This window comes from Callorhinus ursinus, unplaced genomic scaffold, assembly GCF_003265705.2.
Source record: "Callorhinus ursinus isolate GAN/ISIS: 27379988/994484 unplaced genomic scaffold, GSC_fseal_2.0 scaffold14, whole genome shotgun sequence".
In the NCBI taxonomy this organism is placed as follows: Eukaryota; Metazoa; Chordata; class Mammalia; order Carnivora; family Otariidae; genus Callorhinus; species Callorhinus ursinus.
The window spans coordinates 20,528,382-20,540,018 of record NW_027397076.1 but is presented as its reverse complement, the minus strand read 5'-3'; the positions used below and the strand labels follow the sequence as shown (position 1 = coordinate 20,540,018).

The window sequence follows — 11,637 nt, the reverse complement described above, 5'->3', positions numbered from 1 at the left end:
GGGGCACCTAGGTTGCTCAGTCTGTTGAGCCTCTGCCTTCGGCTCAGGTCATGATCTCAGGGTCCTGGGATCAAGCCATGCGTTGGGCTCCCTGCTCAGCGAAGAGTCTGCTTCTCCCTCTCTGTCTGCCTCCCACCCCCTTGCCCCCCACTCATGCTCTCTCTCTTTCTCTCTCTCTCAAATAAATAAACAAGATCTTTAAAAATATAAATAAAAGGTAAAACCAGAAATGAAATTCTGATCTGTTTAATTGCAAAGTCTATGCCATTGACACCTTTATTACTTCTATGGTATAAATCTCAGAGTCATTTTCTTTAGGATATTTGCTAAGATAAAAATAGATGACAGCAATATACAGTTATAGTGCTATAAAATTATTTTATATAAATATGTTTAAAAATTTTGGTTATATATGAGAGTTGGTCAGCCAAGTTTTAATGAATAACTAAGGCATGTAACTAGAACTTAACAAGATGATTATTATGAACTAAATTGTTCCTCCCTCCTCAATTTCATGTTGAAGCCCTGACCCCTCAATATGACTGTGTTTAGAGATAGGGCCTTTAAAGAAGTAACTGAAACCAAATGAGGTTATAAAGGTGGGGTCCTAACCCAATGTGGTTAGTGTCATTATAGATGTGTGCATACAGAGGGATGTGTGCATACAGAGAAAAGGTCATGTGAGGACACAGCAAGAAGATGATCATATGCAAGCTAAGAAATGTGCCCCAAGAGAAACTAAACTTGCCAACACCTTGATCTTGGACTTCTAGACTCCAGAACTGTGAGAAATAACTTTCGGTTGTTTAAGCCACCCAGTCTTACAGTATCTTATTATGGCAGCCTTAGCAGACAATGTAAGGATCTCACATAATAGAGTGGGAAAAGGGATGTGTTAGTATGTGCATGGTATGATGCAAAGCACTTTTAATTTCACAGAAAAAAATATACCTGCTTTCTTTTTTTAAGATTTATTTACTTTAGAGAGAAAGAGAGAGAGTACATGTGCACACAGGAGTGTCGGGGGGGCGGTGGGAGGGGTAGAGGGAGAGAGTGAGTCCCAAGCAGACTCCACACTAAGAGTGGAGCCCACACAGAGCTTGATCTCACAACCCTGATCTCAGGACCCAGAGATCACAAACTGAGTGGAAACCAAGAGTCAGATGCTTAACCCACTAGGCCATCCAGGCACCCTGTATACCAGCTTTTTAAAAATAATATCTGTATCAGTAAAGATTCCAGTAGGTAACAGAAAGCATTTTATCTAGTTAAAGCAAAAAAAAAAGTATACATGAAAATCCTATAGCTATATCATATTTAATGGTGAAAAATTGAATGATTTACCCTAAGATCAGCAAGAAGACAAGGATGTCTGTTCTCAGAACTTCTATCCAAAATATTGCCGGATGTTAAACCCAGGCAAACATGTAAGAAAGAGAAACAAAAAGCACCCAGTTTGGACAGGAAGAAGGGAAATTGTACTTACTCATAAATGAAATGATCTATCTTGTAGAAAGCTGATGGAACCAAGAAAAAAGCTACTAAAACAACGAAGCGAGTTTAGTAAGTTTTATGATATAAGATCAATATAAAATTGGCTTATTTTATACACTAGCAATGAACAACTGGAAATTGAAATTAGCAATTAATATGATATACAGTAGCACAGAAACATGAAATATTTAGGAATAATCAGACCCAAGATCCATAAGGCTTGTAAATAAAAGCTATGTAATATCACTAAGAGAAATTAAAGAAGAGCTTGATAAATTGAGAGATTCATCATGTTCATGGTGAAAAGACAATCTCTTTAAAATGTCATTCCCCTATAATTGATCTATAGGTTAGACACAATCCTTATCAAAACCTAGCAAATGTGTGTGTGTGTGTGTGTGTGTGTGTGTAGAAAAAGACAAACTCATTCTTAAACTCATGTGGACACACAAAGGACCTATAATAGCCAAAATAACCTATAAAAAGGAGAAGAATTTAGAGGATAAAGACTCCTCAATTCCAAGACTTGTTACAAAACTACAACAATCAAAATAGTGTGGCATTGGCCACAAAGAGACAGATAGATAAATGAAGCAGAAAAGAGAGTTCAGAAATAGACTCACATATGTATGTACAACTTATTTTCAAGAAAGGTAAGCAAACAATTCAGTGGAGAAAGGATAGTCCTTTCAACAAATGGTGCTGTAATAATTAAATATCCACATGCAGAAAATGAGCTTCAATCCATGCTAACCCATATGCAAAAATTAATTCAAAGTGGATTATATACCTAAATGTATAAAAGTAAAACTATAAAACATCTAGGAGAAATCTTAAGTGGGAAACTTCCTAAATTTGGATTGGGAAAAGATTTCATAGATGGAACATCAAGTGCAAAATCAATAAAAGATAAATATTAATAAGTGATTTCATCAAAATTAAAAAATTCTACTTTTGGAAAGAGTCTGTGAGAGAATTAGAAGATAAGCCACAGACTTAGATGAAATACTGCAAAACATACATCTAATAAAGGACTTTATCCAGACTCTATACAAAACTCTCAAAATTCAACAATAGCCCATTTGAAAAAATGAGCAAAAACTTTGAATAACACTTTACCAAATGAAACATATGGATTGTCAATAAGTACATGAAAAGATATTCAACATCAGAACTAACTAAAGAAATTCAAATTGAAACTACATTGAGATACCACTATACTCTTTAGAATTGTTTTTAAAAAAATAATAGCTCAGCAAATAAAATGTTGGGCAAGAGGTGGCATACTTGGAACTCTCACAAACTGTTGGTGGGACTGTCAAATGGTACAATCACTTTGGAACATAGTTTGGCAGTTGAGACATTAAACAAGCAACTATCCTATGATCCAGCTGCTTAGCTCCTAAGTATTTACCCAAGAAAATGACAGCAAAATAGCTATGCAAAGACTGGTACACAGCTATTCATAGCAGTTTACTTGGATAAGCAAATCTGTATCTGCACAATGAGAACAGAGTGATACTAAGCAATGACCTATGGATACATGCAATAACATGGATGAATCTCAAACAAAGGGGGATGCCAAAGAAACCAGACAAACTATATAATGCAAATTGTATGATGCCATTGGTATACATTTCTAGAAGATAAACATTGATCTATTATGACAGAAAGCAGGTCTGTGGTTGCCTGGGGATTATTTGTGGACAACAGAGAGTTGAGGGATTACAACGAGGGAGGAATGACGAAGTGACAACAAGAGAACTTCGGGGGATGTCATTACCTTGATTGTGATGATGATATCATAGATATATATGTGTATACATATACACGTATCTCAAATTATATACTCTAAATATGTGTAATTTGCTGTATGTGCACCCAGCAGCTAATTTACCGTCCTTTTTTTTTTTTTTTTTGTCTTGTCCTTATATTAGCCACTTTAAGCTGTCTCACAGATTACTGGTACTTTGTTCATTTTTCTTTTCTTTCTGTGCTTTATTTTGGATAGTTTCCATTGCCATGTTTTCAAGTTAGCTATCTTCTTCTTCAGTGTCTAGTCTGCATTTAATCCATCCAGTGAATTTTTCATGTCAAACATGTATTTTTCATCTGCAGAAATTTGATTTGGATTTTTTTAAACATCTTACATGATCAATATATACTTTAATTCCTTGAATATATGGAATATGGTGGTAACTGTTTTAATACCCTTGTCTACTAATTCTATTATCCATGCCATTTGTTGGACTGTTTTGGAATGATGAATTGTTGTCCCCATCATGAGACATTTTTCCTCTTCCTTTGAACACCTGGTGATTTTTTTTTTTTATCTTGCTATGTACTAGATATATTTATATTTTTATAACTATTATTGTGCTTGGTTTTGGTTAGTGGTTAAATTAATTGTAAACCTTTTTTAAAAGGTTTTATTTAGTTATTTGATACAGAGAGGGAGAAAACACAAGCAGCCGGAGAGGGATGGACGGACAGGGAGAAGTAGGCTTCCCAGGGAGCAAGGAGCCTGATGCAGGGCTCAATCCCAGGACCCCGGGATCATGACCCGAGCCGAAGGCAGATGCTTAACCGATTGAGACACCTAGGTGCCCTAACTGTAAACACTTTTATCCTTTCAGTTCCTGATTTTGGTTCTTGGTAAGATCAGGCAGAATTTAGTCTAGGGTTAATTTCTCCTTCATCTTCCACATCTTCATCTCTCACACACCCACTGAGGCAAAATCCTTCTCAGAAATACCCTAAGCATTATGAGGTTTTCCATTCTGGCTGGTGGTAAAAATAACTTTTTTTGACCCTGTATAAGTTTTAGGGATTATTTCCTCTGATCTTTTTTCTGCTGGTTCTTTCCCAGCCTGGCACAGCTTCCTCAAAAGCATGTGCTGATCAGTACTCAGCTGGAGGCCTAAAGAAACTCTGAGAAGCTCCAATGTGCCATACAAACTCCAGTTACACTGACTTTCCAGACTTCCCGTTCCATCTTCTCAGTTCAAGAAGACTGCCAAACTCTGGGTTCCCTCTGCTTGGGCAGCAGTCTCTCAGGACGGTAAGCACAGAAAACTGAAGGGCTCATATTATCCAAGCCCCTTTTTAGGGGTTCATTGTCCTTTGTAGGCTAATGTCTTGAAAATCATTATTTGGTCTAGTTTTGTTTCAAGCAGAGGGTTAAATCTGGTTCAAGTAACACCATCTTGGCTAGAAGTAGAAATATCAAAGGCCTTTTGATTTTGATATAACAAGAAAATATATTTGACAGGCTCTGTGTACTCAAGAGGGACAGAGCAAGAGAAAGGGAATCTGAAGATGAGGTCTTAGTCTGTTTTTATAAATTAGAGGCCGTGGTCAAGGGCAAGTCAGTCTTGCTGAACTTCAGGGGAATTAAGGTATTATCTGTCCTTTCTGCTCCACACTGTTATTGTTATGCTTTAGGGGAAATGGTTTGCATATTTTAATGGAGATATTATAAGTAGTTCAACAATAGGAGGCATTTTGGTAAGAAAACTGACCACATAAATGTTAAAATACATATTGTGAAGAAAATGAGCTCTGGTGTCAGAATCATGAACTTAAAAGCTGTTTCTGCTATTTACTAGGTAGTTTGGCAATTAAACTCTCTGAATTTCAATTTCCTCTTCTTTAAAATGAAAGTAACTGTACTTACACTGGGTTGTTGTAAAAAATTTAAAAAGAAAATATATACAAGTTTCCTAGAAAAGTGTATGTGGAAGGATGCCAAAAAATGTGTGAATTCTTGGATTGTGTAATGAGTACTAAAAAACAAAAGAGAAGTAGTCTGTGGGGGGAGGAAAAAAAAAAAAACAGTCAACTCTACACACAGATGCCACATATTTGTGTTGTCTGGATTTCTTCCTGAGAAGTGGATTATCAGAGCCAACACTAGTCTACATAGTATCTTCGTTTGGGTTATAAATAGAAGAAGCCTTCTGTGTGCGAACAGATTAGAGAAAGATGCCCCTTAATTTAGGTGATAGAGGCCGTTAGAAGAAAGTGTAAACTGGATTTCAGCCTCTTACTCCCAGAGACAGGCTTCGCTGCGCAACATATAAACTGTTCAGCTGGATACGGAGGCCCTGGCGCTAAAAGTCCCCAGAGTATATTCTGATTTCTCTCTGGCCTTCATGGCTTCTTGTTCAGAATTTCTGGCATCACACAAAAGGGAACAATTTGAGAACAGGCAGAAGTTGACATTTGGTCTTGCAATATTTAGTGATATACTTTTTCTAAGTCCTAAAAAGAAGGTGAATTGGAGAATGTGCTATTTGGGGGAGGTTAGTAATAAAATATATTTTATATATATAAAATTCATTATAAAATTAATACTTAAAATATGTGTTTATTATATATGTAAAATATATATTTCACATATAAATATATATTTTATACATATTATATATTTATATATATATATTTCTGTGACCCACTCTACTCTGAGCTAAACAATGCAGCATCTTGTGGAGCATCTTTCCATATGCTTATCTGCAACCTGTATAACTTCTTTGGTGAGGTAACTGTTAAGGTCATAGTCCATTTTTTAAATTGGGTTGTTTTAATTATTGAGTTTTAAGAGTTCTTTGTATATTTTGGATAACAGTCCTTTATCAAATGTATCTTTTGCAAATATTTTCTCCCAGTCTGTGGCTTGTTTTCCCATTCTCTTGAACTGTCTTTTGCAAAGTGGAAGTTTTTAATTTTAATGAATTCCAGCATATCAGTTAGTTCTTTTGTGGATCATGTAAGACAACATACATGATTTTGTCTGTAAAAAGTCACCATATCCAAGGTCATCTAGGTTTCTTTCTGTTATCTTCTAGTAGTTTTATTGTTATGCATTTTGTATTTAGAGTCATGATCCATTTTAATTTTGTGAACAGTGGAAGGTCTATGTCTAGATTTTTTTTTTTTTTGCATGCCGATATCCAGTTGTTCCAATGTCATTCGTTGAAAAGACTCCTTTGTCAAAGGTCAGTTAAATATATTTATGTGGGTCTATTTCTGCATTCTCTATCTGTTCCATTGATCTGTTTATTTTTTCACCAATACTACACTGTCTTGATTACTGGAATATTATACTAAGTCTGGAAGTCTTGAAGGTGGTGTTACTTCTCCAACTTTGTTCTGCTTCTTCAATATTGTGATTGGCTGTTCTGGGTCTTTAGCCTCTCCATATAAACTTTTGAATTGTTTTGCTGATATCTGCAAAATAACCTTCTGGGGTTTTGATTGGGATTATGTTATATCTATATATCAGGTTGGAAAGAACCAATGTCTTGATAATATTGAGTCTTCCTATGCATGAACATAGAATACTTCCCCACTTATTTAGTTCTTCTTTGATTGTTGATCAAGGCTTTGTTGCTTTCCTCATACAGATCTTATACACATTTTGTTATATTTATACCTAAGTATTTCATTTGTTTGGGTTCATTTGTTGTTTCATATTCTGTTGTAATTTTAATTGCCAATTGTTCATTTCATTTTTGGTATATAGGAAAGTGATTTAATTTTGTATGTTAAATCCTGAAACCTTGCTATAATCATTATTAGGATGGCTATTTTTGTTGATTCAGATCTTCTACACAAATGATCATGTCACCTGTGAACAAAGACAGTTTTATTTGTCCATAATCTGTAAATCTTTTTTTTTCCTCCAGCATCTTATTGCATTAGCAAGGACTTCCAGTACAATGTTGAAAAGAAGGGGTGAGAAGAAATACCCTTACCTTGTTCTTGATCTTAGTGGGAAACTTCTAGTTTCTCACCTTAAGTATGATTTAGTAGTAGGTTTTTTGTAGATAGCCCTATCAAGTCGAAAACCCTCTTTCCTATTCCCTGTTTACTGAGAGTTTTTATTATAAATAGATGCTGCATTTTGTCCAGTGCTTTTTCTACATCTATTGATATGATCATATGATTTTTCTTTTTTTAGCCTGGTGATATAATTACATTAATTGATTTTTGAATGTAGAACCAGCCTTGCATACCTGTAAAAAATACCAGTTAGTTGTGGTATATAATTCTTTTTTGTACTGTTGGATTCAAAATGCTAATATTTTGGTCAGGATTTTATATTTATATTCATGAGAGATATCAATATATAATTTATTCTTCTGATGCCTTTGTCTCGTTTTGGTATTAGAGTAATGCTGGCCTCATAGAATGAGTTCAGATGTATTTCCTCTTTCTCCATCCTCTGAAGGAGATTGTAGAGAATTAGCAATTTCTTACTTAAACTTTTTGTAGAATTCACCAGTGAATCTCTCTGGGCCTGGTATGTTCTGTCTTGGAAAGTTATTAATTATTGAATCAATTTCTTCAATAGATCTATTCCTACTTAGATTGTTTATTTCTTCTTGTGTGAGTTTTGACAAATAGCATCTTTTGAGAAATTAGCCTTTGATTGAGGTTATCAAATTTGTGAGCAGAGTTTTTCATAGTAATCTTTTATTATCCTTTAAAAGTCCATGGGATCTGTAGTGATGTGTCCTCTTTCATTTCTATTAATAATCTATGTCCTCTCTCTCTTTTTAAACATGGATAGAGGCTTATCAATTTTAGTGATCTTTTCAAAGAACGATCTTTGGTTTTATGGATTTTCTCTACTGATTTCTTGTTTCCAATTCATTGACTGCTGCCCTGTTTTTACTATTTCATTTCTTCTGCTCATTTTAGGTTTAATTTGGCCTTCTCTTTCTAGTTTCCTAGGGTGGAAACTAATTAGATTATTAACTTTAGATTTTTCTTCATTTTTGATATATGCCTTCAGTGCTATAAATTTCTCTCTAAGTATTGTTTTCACTGTATCCTACAAATTTGGATAAGTTGTATTTTCATTTTCATTTAGTTCAAAGTGTTTAAAAATTTCTCTTGAGATTTCTTCTTGATCCATGTGTTATTTAGAAATATATTGTTTAATATATTTGGTAATTTTCCCATGATTTTTCTGTTATTTATTGCTAGTATAATTCAATTTTGGTCTGAGAGCAGACATTATGTGATTTCTATTCTTTTAAATTTATTTACATGTGTTTTAAGGCCCAAAATGTGGTCTATCTTAGTGAATGTTCCATGTGAGCTCGCGTAGAATATGTAGTCTGCTGCTGTTGAATGAAGAGATCTATAGATGCCGATTATATCCAGTTGAGTGATTGCGTTGCTGTGTTCTACTACGCCCTTATGATTTTCTTCCTGCTGGACCTGTCCATTTCTTTTCCTTTTTTTTTTTTTTAAATTTCAGCTTTATTGAGGTATAACTGATGTATAAAATTTTAACATATTCAAAGTGCACATCATGGTGACTTGATAGGTGTGTACATTGTGAAAGCAAAATCATTAAATTTCTCCTTAAATATCTATCAGTTTTTGCCTCATGTAGTTTGACATTCTGTTTTTAGTATATGTACATTAAAGGTTTGTAAGTCTTCTTGGAGAAATTATCGCTTATGATTATATAATGCCCTCCTTTTTAAAAATTTTGTTCACTTTTATTTTAATTCCAGTGTAGTTAACATGCAGTGTTATATTAGTCTCAGATGTACAATATAGTGATTCAGCATTCCCATGTATCACTCAGTGCTCATCCAGATAAGTGTAGTCTTAATTGCCTTCACCTATTTCACCCATCCGCCCATGCACCTTCCCTCTGTAAACAATCTGTTTATTCTCTATAGTTAAGAGTCTGTTATTTTGGTTTGTCCCTCTTTTTTGTTGTTGTTGTTTATTTGTTTTATTTCTTAAATTCCACATATGAGTGAAATCATATGGTGTTTGTCTTTCTCTGACTGGCTTATTTCAGTTAGCATTATACTCTCTAGATCCATCCATGCTGTTGCAAATGGCAAGATTTCATCCCTTTTTAGGGCTGAATAATACTCCACATATATATCACATATCTTCTTTATCCATTCATCTATCTAATGGACACTTGGGCTGCTTCCATAATTTAGCTATTGTAAAAAAAATGCTGCAATAAACCAAGGGTGATCCCTTGAAATTACTGTTTTTATATTATTTGGGTAAATACCTAGTAGTACGATTACTAGATTGTAAGGTAGTTCTATTTTTAATTTTTTGAGGAACTTCTAACCATCTTCCACAGTGGCTACACCAGTTTGCAATCCCACCAACAGTGCACAAGGGTACCTTTTTCTCTGCATCCTCACCAACCAACACTTGTTGTTTCTTGAATTTTTTATTTTAGCTATTCTGACAGGTGTGAGGTGGTATCTCATCATGGTTTTGAATTTGTATATCCTTGATGCCAAGCGATGTTGAGCATCTTTTCATGTGTCCACTAGCCATCTGTATCTCTTTTTTGGAGAAATATCTCTTCATGTCCCCTCCCCATTTTTAATTGGATTATTTGGTTTTTGGGTGTTGAGTTGTATAAATTCTTTATACATTTTGGATACTAACCATTTATTGGATATATCATTTGCAAATATCTTCTCCCATTTGGTAGGTTGTCTTGTTAGTTTTGTTGGTTGTTTCCTTTGCTGTGCAGAAGCTTTTTATATCAACGTAGAACCAATAGTTTATTTTTGCTTATATTTCCCTTGCTTCAGGAGACATATCTAGAAAGATGCTGCTACAACCAAGATAAGAGAAATTACTGCCTGTGTTCTCTTCTAGGATTTTTATGGTTTCAGGTCTCACATTTAGGTCTTTAATCCATTTTGAGCTTATTTTTTGTGTATGGTGTAAGAAAGTGGTCCAGTTTCATTCTTTTGTGTGTAGCTATCCAGTTTTCCCAACACCATTTATTGAAGATATAATTTCCTTCTTAGTCCTGATCATTTTCCCTGCCCTGAAGTCTGCTCTGCCTGAAATTAATAGAACTACTCCTATTTTCTTTTCATTAGTGTTAGTATGGTGAAGGGTGTTTAAACTTCTTAGGTTACAATTCCCTAAGCTCTAAATTGGACTCATGACATCTATCTCAAAGGATAAGTATATAGATTAAAGTATGCTTAAAGAGCATTAAGAAGAAATGACTGAAATATATGGTCCCCAAAATAAAATGTTAATAATTATAAAATTGCTATTATTCTATTTTTTAGTATCATGGCTTCAAGAAACAGAATTAAGAGCAACGATTAGAAATTATAGTGATGTAAGTATCAACTCAATCTGTGGAAGATATCTGGAACAGCTAGTACTATCCTGACTAAAAAATTAATCCAATAATTTTTTTTCTTTTTTTCTTTTTTTTTTTTCCTCCAGATTGTAGGCTCATCAGGAAAGAAGGAGCAAAAAAATGGCATTTTATCCTACTTTCTCAAGAGGGCAACAATGACTGTTTCATACACATACTGCTATGGTCTAAAGGTTTGTGCCTCACCCCCGCCCAAATTTATATGTTGAAATCCTAATTCCCAAAATGGTGGTATTAGGAGGGAGGGCTTTTGGGAGGTGATTAGGTCATAATCCTCAGGAAGTGGCTAGCCCTTTTAGAAAGAGGTCCCAGAGAGCTTGCCTATCTCTTCCATCATCTGACGACACAGCAAGAAAATGCCATCTATGAGGAAGTCATCTCTCACTAGACACCACCTTGACCAGCACCTTGATCTTGGAATTCCCAACATTTAACACTGTAGTAATACATGTCTATTGTTTATAAGCCACCCAGTTTATGTTATTTTTGTTATAACAGCCCAAACAAAGACAGCTATCTTTTTCTCACATTATGCTAAGAGATCTTTTCCTTTTCATTCTGTAATTGATGAAAATGAGCTATGTATCCTCTTTAAGATGCTGAATTTCTGATAGGGATGACTATGTGAAAGCCAGAAGACTAAATAATCAGTGAAAAACCATAAGCAAAGGCATAGGCATGAGACATGAGAATGAAATAAGACTTGGAAATAATGTCTTCTGTTCCAGCAGCTATGTATGTTGAAGGATATATTCTTATATACTACATACAAATAATGTTGCAATAGTGCCTTACCTGCCTAACTGGAATCTGGCCAGAGACTAAACTAAAATTATACCATTACAATATGGCAGCTTGATCATTACCTCTGACAGTAGGAGGTATTCCCTACCAGGAAGCCATTCCTAATAACGCAGCAGGATACACTTCTCACACCTGGATGATATACCTGTGTG

At 34.7% G+C, this 11,637-nt stretch overlaps 1 long non-coding RNA gene across 1 annotated transcript; it reads left to right on the top strand.

Annotated features, from left to right (window-relative positions):
* Positions 1-664: 664 nt before the first annotated feature.
* LOC112831033 (uncharacterized) lies at positions 665-10,621 on the top strand. The gene is made up of 3 exons (XR_003210062.2): positions 665-784; positions 4,364-4,555; positions 10,587-10,621. It is a non-coding gene; the product is annotated as an uncharacterized lncRNA (long non-coding RNA).
* Positions 10,622-11,637: the final 1,016 nt, after the last annotated feature.